General features: G+C 37.1%; 1 protein-coding gene across 37 annotated transcripts in view; it reads right to left on the reverse strand.

Moving 5' to 3' along the window:
• Positions 1-6172, reverse strand: part of CCDC73 (coiled-coil domain containing 73) — a 154103-nt gene extending 147931 nt beyond the window's left edge. For 9 of the 37 annotated variants that reach the window (XM_055549255.1, XM_055549252.1, XM_055549248.1 and 6 more), the window contains exon 1: positions 5393-6163. The gene's annotated coding sequence lies outside the window, so the exon portion shown is untranslated. Of the gene's footprint in view, positions 1-5392 lie in introns of all 37 variants that reach the window. The other 28 variants (XM_055549244.1, XM_055549231.1, XM_055549245.1 and 25 more) reach the window with 7 other exon arrangements.
• Positions 6173-6595: the final 423 nt, after the last annotated feature.

Genomic DNA, 6595 nt, shown 5'->3' on the forward strand with positions numbered 1-6595 from the left:
GGGCAGACAGACTGAAAACCACAATCACAGAAAACTAACCAATCTGATCACATGGACCACAGCCTTGTCTAACTCAATGAAACCATGAACCTTGCCATGTAGGGCCACTCAAGACAGACAGGTCATGGTGGAGCATTCTGACAAAACATGGTCCACTGGAGAAGGGAATGGCAAACTACTTCAGTATTCTTGCCTTGAGAAGCCCATGAACAGTATGAAAAGGTAAAAAGATAGGACACTGAAAGGAGGTTGTTAATAAGCAGTTTTCACAAAATGAAACATTAAGTGAGATTTAAGGTCATAAGTAATTGAAGCAACTTAGCATGCACGCAATCAAGGAAAAGTAGGGGACAGAAGAGAAGAAATTCAAATATTTTACAAAAAAAAGATCATGTGATTAAATACAAAAAGAGAGGGCAGGCATGGAGAAGGAAATGGCAACCCACTCCAGTATCCTTGCCTGGAAAATCCCATGGACAGAGGAGTCTGGTGGGCTACAGTCCATGGGGTTGTAAAGAATCAGACACAACCGAGTATCTGAGCATATTAGGTGAGGACCCCTAAACTTCCCTCTCTCATTACTAGGTGGGTGTTCGCCTGTTTCTGCACATTTCAGCATGAACCTGGCATAAGAGAGATTGCTTCAGACTGAGAGTGCCCGTCTGCTCCCCTGCAGGTGTGTGGGAGCCTGGGGCTTCTTGCGGGGAAGTGATGCTCTCAGTTATGGGAGTTGGACTCCTTTGGTGCTGCCTTGAGCCAAGGATGGTTAGGGAGGGGAAGTGCAGCATCAAATTAAGTGCAGTGGCTGGCTAATAGCTTTCTTATAGATCAGTAATCAATTAGAATTAAAAACTGAGAAACAGAAGAAAAAATAACATTAAAAACCCAGCACCAAGAAAGAAGAAGAAAGGAAACAAAATATTTAGGTATAAATCTAACAAAATATGTACAAGATCTCTGTGAGGGAAAACTACAAAGCTCTAGGTCTATACGTACAATGGAACATTATTTAGCCTTAAAAAAAAAAATTCTGAAACGTGCTACAATGTAAGTGAATCTTGAAGACACTAAGCTACATGAAATAATCCAGGGGCAAAGGCCAAATTCTGTAGGATTCCATGTATATGAGATACCAAGAGTAGTCAGATTCACAGAGACAGAAGGTAGCATGGTTATTGCCAAGAATGGGAAGGAGGGAATGGAAAGTTACTGTCTAATGGGTTGCGAGTTCCAGTTTGAGAAGTCGAAATTCTGGACATGAATGGTGGTGTTGGTACAACAACGTGCATGTCTGTAATGCTACTGAACTGTATATTTTAAAACATTAAATTTCATCTTATGTTTATTTTCTCACAATAAAAAAAAGGACCAAAAAAAAAAAGAGAGAGCAGGCAGGCAGGTCTTGAGGATATTCAAGCCATGTTAAGGAACTTGAACTGATTAACATCATCACACATTCAACTCTCTAACATAGAAGGTCTTTCTCTACTTTTTCTGTTTAAACATATTTAAACAAAAATCAGATCAAATTCCATTTCTTCCATAAAACTTTCTTACAAATCTATTTTTCACCAACTGCTCCTGTACTTGCTGCCCATAAGATTAGTACCTTACTGTGTATACTGCTCTGTTCTTATTGTCTAGTTCACATAATCTTGTATGTCAATTGATAATGCTGCCACAAAAGTTATTTTTCATTAACTGTTTTGTGTTTACAGGTTTCTTAAGCTCCAGTGAGAAATGCACTATGGGAACACCTGGTAAGTATTTCTTCCAATTTTCTATCAATTATGTGTAGTTACCAAAACACCGAACTTCTTACAGAAAATTTTTACACTATTATGAGTAAAATATTCTCTATTTACAGTAAAAAAAAACTTTGCCAAATTTCTTCTTGATTTAAGAAAAGGAGTAGGCATTTCATATACAAATCCTGTAAAGTGAGAATACTTAAATTCTAAAAATGAATGGTCTGAGATGTGTGAAAGAGAGAACTGGAAATTCTCTCCCTAACAATTATTATGGAACCAAACATGAAATAAACTATTACAGGTACCATAAATTCAACTAATCTAAAACAACTTTGGATCAAGTACATAAGCACTGATTTTGCTCAGCGTATAAATAAAATGTAGGAAAATCCTTTACACATTTCTTAAACATTTAACCTTTAACTAAACTCCAAATGTTCCAAAATATGAAACAAAAATTGCCAAAATGTCTTCACGTGGCTCACTCTAACACACGTGGAAATTTACTGCTCACTTAATTTAAACTGAAAATAAAAGTTTTCGTTTATATGAAATTTACCAGTACCAGAGAATTTCATAAAGACTTTTCTTATTAACAGAAAGTTTCCATGGGTAAGAAGAAAACTAAGAAGCTGAAAGGCTTTCTGACATATTTTCTGCCATGTCAATACCAGCAAATAGGATAAATGAGTTATAAAAATTAGGTGAATAATTTACAACAAAAATTTTCACCTGAAACGCATACATTACAACAAAAACATTTTGGCCCTAATTATCAACATGATCATTTCCCAAAGTGTATTCTAATGGTCACAAGGTAAACCTCTAAAAATAGGTTCCATGGTCAAATAAATCTGGGAAACACTGAATACTAACTCATCTTAGAAATGAATAGTACCACTAGTATAGATAGAATTGGTTTAACTTTAACCTAAATCCCCCAAGTTTATCTTGATCAGGAAACACTTTTTTGATTATTCATAATGTCAATTAATATTCTGGGGAATATGTGTTCCAAAGAATGTATTTTGGGGAATTCTATCAATAAAATTTTTCCTATGTTCTTACTTTGCCTGAATTATTATCAAGAATAATTTCCCTGCAAGAAACACTGTGTTCATTCAACTATTCAGTTCAATTCAGTCACTCAGTCATGTCTGATTCTTTGCGACCTCATGGACTGCAGCACACCAGGCTTCCCTGTCCATCACCAACTCTGGGAGCTTACTCACACTCAGGTCCATAGAGTTGGTGATGCCATCCAACCATCTCATCCTCTCATCATTCAACTATTACCAGGACTAACAGAAGAATAAACATCAACAGATATTTACCATTTTTTTAAAAAAGACTGGAAAAAATAGAAAATATAAAGTAAGTATTTCTTCATGTGTATTTTAGTATTTTATTTCAGGTGTAAGTATTGGGTTGGCCAAAAATAAGTCTGTGTTTTTCCATAACATCTTAGAGAAAAACTCAAACTTTTTGGCCAACCCAATATATGTTTATATTGGCCTGCACATAAAATGTATTTTTCAATGTGGAATATTCCAAAAAAGTTGGGTTAAATACGTTTCTTTACTGCAGGATTTTTGAGAACCTTTATTGAAATTTCCAAGAGCATTTCTGGTTACAGAAATCTTTTTTTTTCCTGAAGCATCTCCAAGGACTAGTGCTGCTTGGAACACAATTTAGGAAATACTGGCTTTTGGAAACCATGCACCTCCAACCGTCTTGAGGCACATTATACAAAATCAATGTTCAGGGACTTCCCTGGCAGTCAAGTAGCTAAGACTTCACCTTACAATGCAAGAAGTGTGGGTTTGATCCCTTTGGGGAGGTAAGATCCCACATGCCCTCATGGCCAAAAAGCCAAAACATAAAACAGAAGCAATATTGTAACAAATTCAATAAAGATGTTAAAAATGATCCACACAAAAAGCAAAACAAAAAACTAAAAAAACAGTGTTCAGGTCTCACCTCTCTCAGAATATCCACAGATTTCTCATTTTAATTGCTGGTTCTTCACCACTTGTTCAAACTTCCAGTAACTTTAATTTGACTAACAAGAAGTTGTAATTAAGCACCTGTATTCCAATTCTGGCTCTATGACTTATTGGTTGTGTAGTTTATCAGCCTTGTAGTTTATAGGCCTTGCATTATTATTTAATCGCTTTCCCACATCTTCCTCAGATGATAAAATAATGGGAATAGCTATGTCAGAAGGTTTGGGATTTGTTGTTTAGGATTAAATGAGATAATATGCCTATTTAGTCCAGTGCCTGGCAATCAGCATGACAGATACCTACTGCAATCAGAATAGCACTATGATAGCAGGAGGAGTTATGAAATTCATAGTCAAAACTTAAGAAACTATTAAAAAACACTATGCTGCCACCTAGTGGCACTCTGATATAAAAATTAATGTTAGTTCCTGATAATATGGTATGAAGCAGTATAAAAATTAAAATATTCTCTCAAGTTATATTTGCACACTTCATAAATCAAGTAGAGAAATATAATTTTGAAAAAATCACTAACTACTCCAAACCAACCCTGAAACCAGGTAGGGTTATCATAAACACTCGAATTGGCTAAAGAAATAACAGCAAAGAACTGTGAAGCCCTGCAGAATAAATTCCACCCACACAGTATTTGCTGATTTTCAGGTTGGAATATTTCAGCAATGGTTTTCCATTCAAGGTACAAACAAAAACAGCCACAGACATTTATAACCAACGAAAAATAACAAATAATCAAAAATAAAGAATTTCATTAATTTAAGGGGAATCTTAGTGGAATCTTCACACTTTTTTAAGATCATTACAAATCTTTCTGGAGTTAAGAGTATAACAAACATATAATAATAAGTATATGGGTTTGGTTCAATATGAATTTATTAAGTAACTTCTACATACAAGACCGAATGCTTTACAGAACAGATGGGGAATCTTCATTCATTCTTTCTAAATGAATTGCACTGGGTTGGTTGGTTGGTTTGTTCTTCCTGGCCCCAGCTTGTGCCATGCAGGATCTTAGCTCCTCAAGCAGGGATGGAACCCTTGCCCGCTACAGTGGAAGCCTGGAGTCTTAACCACTGGACTGCCAAGGAAGTCCCCTAAATGAACTAATTATAAAAGTCCCCATAAACGCTTTGAGAGACATCACTATCCAAACGTAAAGCTAAGAGGAAGAGTAACACAACATGAGTTATTTAAACCCACAACTCAGCATCATCCGGATTAGGTCAGCCATTTCCTCAGCGAGACTCCATTTCAGTCAGCTTGTGCAAAGCACTTCAGAATAAAATTACCCTAAGAATAAAGAAAACCGGAGAAATTTTCCTCAAGAATGTACGCACTTCAGTAACTGCTCACAGCCTGAGAAGAATTTTTGCACGATACTTCAAATATTCTGCAAAGTAACATCCACCAAAGAAAACTGAGACTCATTATAGTCTGAAATGATACTAACTTTGAGCACCAAACTCCTTCTAAATTTTTCACAAGAGTGACCAACATGATTACAGATTCTAAAATGCAAACGAGATGTTTACAAACAAAACCACCCTAAGGCACGCGTATAAAATGGATGTGGCTACCCTTCCCTATAACGCACACACACAAGACCCACGTACTAACCTGCAGCCTCCACAGCCTTTTCAGGAAAAGCCACGAGACTCCCAGAGAGAGGTCCAACAGTGCGGCGGGTGGAAGATTCTAGACGCCACAACGCAAAAATCAGGGGACCTGGGGGCAAGTCAAATACCCTGAGCAGCCAGAGATGCAGGTCAAACTCTTAAATGGACCTTAGACGAAAAAGAATCGGGACTGCCTCCAAACAGTCACCCGCAAGTTATTGACCACTCCGAGTTACCTCAGTCGAAGGCCTCTATCGCCCCGCCGCTCCCATGCTTCCGGTTCACCTAAAAGTACTTCCGGTTCGCCTTACAGTACTTCCGGTTTTCATTCCTCTGGATCCCTAGTTGAGTGTGGATGGAGAACCTTGAGCACCTGGGGCAATACGATTGTTCTTTTGTTTGGTTGTTTTTAAGATAAAGCTCCTGGAACCTTATCTCTGGATGTTCCATGTTTTTCTTTGTTCCCTCTAAGTATTGGTTTACATATCCATGTTAAAAAAAAAAATTCTTGGGATCCTGTTTGTGTTTCTGAGAGTGAACGGGTTCACAGCTGACAAGCATCCAACAGAATCAGCTTACTAGGAGATTGATGAGTGGCAGCCATGTGTGTGATGGTGCATGATCTCAAGTTTTCAGTCTGAAACCTCCTGAGAAGAGAAAAAAAAATCTTTGAAAGGATAAAGTGAAACCTAATAGGAGCAATAGGAACTGCAAATGGGGACAGGAGAAAGAGGGAGCCCTCACTGATCTTTATATACTTTTTATGTTTGAATCAGGTGAAACTATTATCCATGCAAAAAATTAAATGTTTAAGTGAAATAATAAAGAGAGAATCACAACACCTATTCCAGCACCTAACTAATATAGAATACAACATATTTCAGGCCTCCTGTCTATAGTTTTTGCTCTGTTATCAAAATCTGAAAGAAATGGCTCCTGTCCTCAAATTTTTAACCATATTTGCAGGTAAAAGTCTATCTGGAACTCTCTTTTAACTCTCTCACTTCCTTCAGGTCTTTGCCCAAATGTCACCATTTTAGGGAGACCTTGCTTGACTACCCTAAATAAAACAGTAACACCCATACATGTAGCCTACTACCCCTTTCCCTTGCTTTTTTTTTTTTAAATGTAAACAGTGCCCCTGAAATTAAACTTTGTAATAGACTGCACTATTGGCTTCCCTACACAAGGTCTTGAGTTTCTT

The sequence above is a fragment of the Bubalus kerabau genome, chromosome 15 (assembly GCF_029407905.1).
Source record: "Bubalus kerabau isolate K-KA32 ecotype Philippines breed swamp buffalo chromosome 15, PCC_UOA_SB_1v2, whole genome shotgun sequence".
In the NCBI taxonomy this organism is placed as follows: domain Eukaryota; kingdom Metazoa; phylum Chordata; class Mammalia; order Artiodactyla; family Bovidae; genus Bubalus; species Bubalus kerabau.